General features: G+C 46.2%; 1 long non-coding RNA gene across 1 annotated transcript; it reads right to left on the bottom strand.

Annotated features, from left to right (window-relative positions):
* Positions 1–2,213: 2,213 nt before the first annotated feature.
* On the bottom strand, positions 2,214–6,322 carry LOC147117251 (uncharacterized). Its single transcript, XR_015078281.1, has 3 exons — positions 6,236–6,322; positions 5,865–5,951; positions 2,214–2,473 (listed from the first exon to the last, which is right to left on the bottom strand). It is a non-coding gene; the product is annotated as an uncharacterized LOC147117251 (long non-coding RNA).
* Between the last annotated feature and the right edge of the window lie 1,887 nt (positions 6,323–8,209).

Raw genomic sequence — 8,209 nt, 5'->3', positions numbered from 1 at the left:
CCCTCAGCTGATGAATCAGTGCTCCTCCATGTTGAACACCATTTGGAAGAAGCACTGAGAGTAGCAAGGGCACAGAATATACTCTGGATGTACCAGGAGTGGCTCGGTAGCACCACTACTGACATAGCTGCCAGTCTGAGCCTGCGACAGTTGAGGAGGGAAAAACTTACTTGACCTTGCCCTAACCAATGTACCTGTCACAGGTGCATCTGTCCATGACAGTATTGGTAACAGTGACCACCGCACAGTCCTTGCGGAGACGAAGTCCCGTCTTCACACTTGAGGACACTCTCCATTGTGTTGTGTGGCACTACCAACATGCCAAAGAGGATAGATTCAGAACAGATCTAGCAGCTCAAAATTGGGCATCCATGAGGTGCTGTGGGGCAACAGCAGAATTGTATTCCACCACAATCTGTAACCTCATGGCCCGGCATATCCCTCACTCTACCATTACCATCAAGCCAGGGGACCAACCCTGGTTCAATAATGAGTGTAGAAGAGCATGCCAGGAACAGCACCAGGCATACCTAAAAATGAGGTGCCAACTTGGGGAAGCTGCAACACAGGACTACATGCATGCTAAAAAGCAGAAGCAGCATGCTATAGACAGGGTTAAGTGATCCCACAATCAACGGATCAGCTCAAAGCTCTTCAGTCCTGCCATATCCAGTCGTGAATGGTGGTGGATCATTAAACAACTAACGGGAGGAGGAGGCTCCATGAATATCCCCATTCTCAATGATGGTGGAGCCCAGCACATGAGTGCAAAAGACAAGGCTGAAGTGTTTGCAACCATCTTCAGCCAAAAGTGCCGAGTGGATGATCCATATCGGCCTACTCCTGAGGCCCACACCATCACAGAAGCCAGTCTTCAGCCAATTAGATTCACTCCACGTGATATCAAGAAATGGCTGAGTGCACTGGATACAGCAAAGGCTATCATGCTGAAGACTTGTGCTCCAGAACTAGCCGCGCCTCTAGCCAAGCTGTTCCAGTACAGCTACAACACTGGCATCTATCCGACAATGTGGAAAACTGCCCAGGTATGTCCTGTCCACAGAAAGCAGGACAAATCCAATCCAGCCAATTACCGCCCCATCAGTCTACTCTCAATCATCAGTAAAGTGATGGAAGGTGTCATCGGCTGTGCTATCAAGCAGCACTTACTCACCAATAACCTCCTCACTGATGCCCAGTTTGGGTTCCGCCAAGACCACTCGGCCCCCGACCTCATTGCAGCCTTGATCCAAACATGGACAAAGGAGTTGAATTCCAGAGGTGAGGTGAGAGTGACTACCCTAGACATCAAGGCAGCATTTGACCGCGTGTGGCATCAAGGAGCCCTAGTAAAACTGAAGTCAATGGGAATCGGGGGGAAAATTCTCCACTGGCTGGAGTCATACCTAGCACAAAGGAAGATGGTTGTGTTGATTGAAGGTCAATCATCACAACCCCAGGACATCGCTGCAGGCGTTCCTCAGGGCAGTGTCCTAGGCCCAACCATCTTCAGCTGCTTCATCAATGACCTTCCCTCCAACAGAAGGTCAGAAGTGGGGATGTTTGCTGATGACTGCACAGTGTTCAGTGCCATTCACAAATCCTTAGGTAATGAAGCAGTCCATCCCCGCATGCAACAAGACCTGGATGATGTTCAGGCTTGGGCTGATAAGTGGCTGGTAACATTCGTGCCACAGAAGTGCCAGGCAATGACTATCTCCAACAAGCGAGAGTCTAACCACCGCCCCTTGACATTCAATATCATTACCGTCGCTGAATCCCCTACCATCAACATCCTGGGGGTCGTCATTGACCAGAAATTTAACTTGACCAGAAATTTAACTAGACCAGCCACAGAAATACTGGGAGCACCACCACATCCAAGTTCCCCTCCAAGTCACACACCATCCTGACTTCGAAGTATATCGCCGATCCTTCATCGTCGCTGGGTCAAAATCCTTAAACTTCCTACCTAACAGCACTGTGGGGCTGCAGCTGTTGAAGAAGGTGGCTCATCACCACCTTCACAAGGGCAATTAGGGATGGGCAATAAATGCTGGCATTGCCAGTGATGCCCACATCCCATATAAAAATGAATAATTAAAAAAAATACCTGTAGCAATCTGAACATCAATCATGAGTGGAAGATATGGACAACAAATTAACCATGTACCATTACAAAACCCTTTTGCAGAATTTAAATTACAGAGCAGCATGATTAGTGAATTTAATTTCCAGGCAAGTCAGTGTAACGGGATACTAGAAGATGACAATGTTAATGAGCTCTTACAGTTACACAGCAATCTGAGTCTCATCAGAATGAGAATCAGCATTACGATAAACTTTCTCTTCACCAGGAAATTCTTCTATAGTTTTCTTATTGATGACATCAGCACAATCAGTCTTGGGAGTGAGAATTTCTCTTTCTGTCAGATGTTCCAGTTATTTTCAAGGTCTGCTGCTAGTGGTGAAACTGTAAGGTAAAGGCAATAGGTATCTAAAAAATTGATGTCACCATTTAAAAAAGGCACCAAACGAGGCAACGGGGTTGGACAACACAAAATATCCCTGTAAATATGGGCCTAGATGTTTTATGCGATGACTTGCACCACTTGTACATCAATGAAAAGTGATTTGTGCCCACCAATCGCTTGGAATTTCCTGGGTCAGCTGCTTTGCATAAACATTGGAGTAATGATTAGTGTAAAACCCATCCTTGGTTTGATACAAATGAATGGCTTGCCAGACTACTTCAGAGGGCAGTTAAGGGTCAACTACATTGGTGTGGGACAGGAGTCACATATAGACCTGGCATCCCTTCATGTCATCCTCCAACATCTCTCCTCCATTGCCCAGCTCAATGGGACTGCCCTCGCTTGGATCAACTCCTGCCTATCCAATTTTAGCCAGAGCATCTCAAGTAATGTCTTGTCTTTTCACCTGCACATTTATCTGTAGTGTCCCCCAAGGATCTATCCATCGCCCCTCCCCTTCCTCATCTACATGCTGCCCCATAGAGACATTATCTGAAGACATGGGGTCAGGCTCACATGTATGTGGGCTACACCCACGTGTACCTCTCCACCACCTCTCTTAACACCTCCACTTCCTTTGTGTTGTTTCCAGTCATGTGGATGAGATGCAATTTCCTCCAAGTAAACATGGAGAAGATTGAAGCCAGCATATTCATCCTCTGGCATAAACCTCATACACTCGGCATCAATTCTATCCCTCCTCCCCAGCTACTGTTTCAGGTTGATTTAGACTGTTCACAACCTTGGTCACCTCCAGACTCAACTCAAGTATTCCAATCTTCTTCTGGATGACTTCCCATCCACCATCCACCATAAATTTTAGTTTGTCTTACTCTCTGCTGCCAGTATCCTATCCCACACAAAGTTATACTCACCCATCACCCCTGAGCTTGCTGACCTACATTGGCTTCCAGTTCCCGAACCCCTCAAATTTAATTTGTTCATCCTTGTGCTTAAATCCCTCCATGGCCTCGCCCCTCCCAATATCCGTAACCTCCTCTAGCCCTACAACCCTCCAAGAATCCTGGGTTCCTTCAATTCTGGTTTATTCTGCAGCCCCCACTCCCTTTGCCCCACCATTAGCAACTGTGCCTTCAGTCGTCTAGGCCCTACCCTCTGGAATTATCTCCTTAAACTTCTCCGCCTCTTCACCTCGATCTCTTCCTTTAAATGCAATTTTTTGTTGTATAAATAGCTAGATAGCCACAGCTGCAGCAGAATAATATAATACTATGTAGTCACTGAAGCTAGTAACTTGCTGCACTCTGCTGTTGTAAAGCTGTCCACACAACTAGAATATATGATTAAACTGTCAACCAAGGCATTTACAGGCATGCAGTGAGCAAGCTTACTGTTCTCACAATGGTCAACAATTCTACCTTTTATTCGTTTATCAAATATCTGTTGATATATATATAAAATATACATATATATGATGTAAAAAGCAAGGTTTAATCTAAAAAAGGGCGTACAGAGTGAATTACAGCTCTGATTAGGAATCTGATAAATATTCCTCCTAGTTTAAATTCTGGGCTTTGCTGCTGGGTCTGTTTAGGTATCTTGGTACTATCCCTGCAGTAGAGGACCTGCCTTTGTTCCCTCACTTGCTCCAGCAGCACCACCACTGCCAGGTCACTGAATCTTTGAGCTTATTGTTTGGACCTTCTGCAAGTGGAGAAAAAAAACAGCCAGATTGTTCACAGAGTGACTTGTGTATTGCAGCCATTCATCAGTGGACACACTAAAACAGCAACCACAAAGTTCACAGAGTGACTTCAGTGATGTAGTGATTGCTCAGAATTCAGAACATAAACAATCAGCACCGTTATTGTGTTGAATTGACCCCCCTCTCGCTTTAAGGGGTCCATTCACCCATTGCATATCGAGGATGGCCAGCGGAAATCATGCCTCCAATTGGGAAGGATAGAAACATAGAAGATAGGAGCAAGAGTAGGCCATCATCATTCCCAACATCTGGACACCCCACCAATGAGATGCAAATAAGGAGCAGTCATCAAAACCGGACGGGCATTCCGGCCACATGATTGGGTGGCCGGAATGACTGTATCGTCCAGCCGCTGCCTATACACTGCTCCGGGGAAAATCTACCCCATTGCATTCACATCCTTGAGGACATCCCAGAGCACCTAACAACTTTTTTGAAGCGCAATCACTGTTGTTACGTAAGGAAGTCCAGAAGCCAATCTGCACACAGCAAAGTCCCACAAATGAATGAATGAATGAACAATCTGTTTTTGGTGGTGATGGTTGAGAAAGGAATGTTTGGAGAGTATCACAGGATCTTTTAGGTTCACCTGAGCAGGCATGCAAGACCTTAGGTTAACACTGCATCTGAAAATTGCACTTCTGACAGTGCAGCGCTTCCTTAGTACCGCACTCAAGTATCAGCCTAAATAATTGTGATCAAGTCAGTATGGAACATAATCCCACAATCTTCTGACTCAGAGGTAACAATGTTACCAAATGAGCCAAGCTGATACCTATGTGGGATTTATGTTTCTTTCAAAAAACCGAAGATGTTGGTGGTTTTGTCTGACTTGATTTTTTTTCAGTTGAATTGAATCTATAATAGTGGAAGAAATTTCATGTGGAACACCTACTGGTTTCTCATTCTGATCCTAACTAGCAATTTCTCTCTGCATAGTCAAAGTTACTAGTATTTTTGCTGAAGAAAACAATGAGGCTAATTCCAACCCCTAAAAACGGGTGGGCTTGGATCGGGTGGGATGTTAAATTGTAAAACATCTCAATTCCGAACCCAACCCACCTCGAACCTGCCCAGCTCTGGTTTTAACAGAGGCGGGACGGGGTGGGAAACCAACATGCTCACAGGAGGCTCGTCGCTCACTTCAAGATTTTAATGAGGCTGCGTGCCACAGATTTTATCTCTCTTCCATTGTTAACGCTGGCCAGCCGGGTTTCCTGGGCCTCGGGAAACCCAGTAGCTAAAGGGAGGCGAGGACTGTTGCATGGAACGGGTAAGTGCTTTTCCAGCACTGCTTGTGAGCCAGAGGGAGCAGGAGTGCTTCCCCTCGGCACACTCAAGCAAAGCACTATCCCACTCCCCGCGATTGGACCCCTCACCCAGTAATTGGAGGCACCCCCGCGATCACCAATCCCCACCGATCACTGACCCCCCCACCCCCGTGATCGCTGACCTCCCCGCAATCACTGACCGACCCCCGTGATCACCGACCCCCCATCCCCATCTCCCGCGATCTCTCCGCGATCACCCCCTGACCCTCCAAACCATGCTGTACCCATCACCCTTACTCGCGCGATCTCTATCCTAAGCAGCAGGAAACCTACCTGATCCTAGGCTGCAACCTCTTCTGGAGTGTTCCCCACCCGGCAGGGAGCCAAGCTGTCAAACAGGCTGGCTTGCAGGCGGGGAAGCTGTAAAAAAAAAACACGTACACTGTGGAGTTAAAACATACGGCGTTCGGGGAACTTCCATGTTTCCCGACCAGAACTCTCCCTCCTGCTTGGAAATCACGCCTCAGTAAATATCGGGGCAAATTAGTTCAAATGAAACATTCAATTCAAATAGAGACACTATACAATGTTTTACTTATGTAAAAGTTAATTGTGTAACTTTATTTTCTGAGTGGGAAGACTAGGTAACTTCATTGATTAGAACACTGCCATTTCAAACTTGGGTCCTGGGTTTAAATCCATACCAGAATGACGAGGTGAAAGTCTCCTCTCTGACAGATGGAAGTGTCATATGAAATGAGTCTGGACAGTGCCAACCCAATTCCTGATGAATGCAAATCCACAGCTTAAAATTGCTCATAATTTGGAGACTAATTGCTACAACATTGGCAGCCACAATTGCTGTTGCAAATGGAAATGTAATTCTAGTGCTTGTTTGCGATGGAAATAAACCTACAGTGTTGGGAGTGCAGAAGAAGTTTCAGCACACGATTGAGGTGCGATATGCCTGACTTGAGAGCATTTGAGGTTGATATTGACAATGGAAGCAAAAAATTAAAAATATTCCATTCACCAACGCTGATCTCCCTCACTTTAATGAGCAGAGTAATTCATCGATGTAAGCATATAAATGACCTGCATCAAGTTGTATTTTATTACCATATAAGCTACACTGTGTCTTTTGTGTCCAATCTAGACTGATGATCATCTACCACGCTGAACACTCGTGATGTTCACTCGTGGGAGGACAGTGGAGTGTCCTATTCACATGGGAGTAAAAGCTAGGCACATTATCATCAGACTTCCAACAGTAGAGTGCATATTTGAACTCACTCAATGAGTGGCATATAATTAGTCATGATTTTTTTCAATTAGGAAAATGATTCTGTATGTTAATAGTGGCAGCTGCTCCAGCATCACTATAATTGCCACAACCTTCTGCAGCTGACTGCAACAACACTGAGAACAAGTTGCCATCCTTCTCCATATCTTTTACCTCCCTCACACACACAACCATTGCATCCGAGGCTTCATTGGAAAGTTTAAACCTGCTACTTCAAGTAATCCCTTTCTTTTAAAATAAATATTTTATTTTGGTGAATTTTCGTGCCATACAAGGTGACAGACACCAGTGCTGGAGAACAGAACATTATCTCATTTCAGACATCCACTGTTAGCATGAAGCACTCCCAGAACAGGCGTACGAGAGTCAGCTGAAGAGCGAGCTCCCTCTACTTAGCACTGGTGATGCGTCTTCACTCCCAAGCTCACAAAGGCACCTCTCCTACATTTGTATTACATTCTTATTTCACACACCGTACATTATTGTGCCTTCTGAGTAGTTAGTGTCAAAGTAGGGGCAGTTTAATGATGTGGGACCACACATCAGACTTCATTTGCTATTAGTACAAATTTTTGTTTGCCTAAATAAAAGTAAGTTGTCAAGTGTGGTGAAGGATCAGGGATATAAAGGCCTTGGGGGGGAAGGGGGGCTGTGGAGTGGCTGGGAAACCCAGGAATGCGGGTAACATGGAGGCCCTGCTGAATTTAACGGCAGGACTTCATTTAATTTTTTTTCTCCATTTCCCAGCCGGCAGCCAGCCAGATTGAGAGGCTGCCTAGCTGTCAGGTGGGAAGGCCTGCATTGGTAGGCCACAGCCGGGGAGCGGCGAGGAGGCAGAGGCAGATTGGGGATGGAAGGTTGGGAGAAATCATGGATGGAAGGTCGGGGGGGGGCGGATGCGGGAAATCGTGGAGGTGGAAGGGAGATCAGATCGCTGGGGGTGGGGGGGAGGCCAATTGCGGCGAGGGAAACAGGTTTGCTTGAGAGACCGGGTGTGGTGTATGTAACCTGTTCCACCTTAAGAGAACTACCTTAAGAGATGTACTACTTTCTCTTGGCTGCTGTATACTGTAATACTGTAATACCGGTGGTGACCACACCGGTATATAAGTGTTGTGCAAGGATTTGCTGGGCAGTTCAGCCCTGACCTCCGAATAGTAAAGACCTGTTAAAAGTTATTCTTGTTGTCTGTGTCCAGTGATTGATCCTAAACATAACTGGGACACACAGACTCAACAGTGGTGACGAGTCCGATCTTACCCTGCGGCAATTTTACATACAAGGCAGCTTCGTCCTCAAAACGGGCGTCGAGAAGAGGCATCCGCCCTCATCATCCTGCTGAGCACCATCGCACGGGAGGCATCGCGTACCCGGG

Source organism: Somniosus microcephalus, chromosome 5 (assembly GCF_052327205.1).
Source record: "Somniosus microcephalus isolate GS21.2 chromosome 5, FLI_Smic_1.0, whole genome shotgun sequence".
Lineage (NCBI taxonomy): Eukaryota > Metazoa > Chordata > Chondrichthyes > Squaliformes > Somniosidae > Somniosus > Somniosus microcephalus.
Note: the sequence above shows the minus strand (reverse complement) of the source record. Positions and strands in the feature narration are given on the sequence as shown.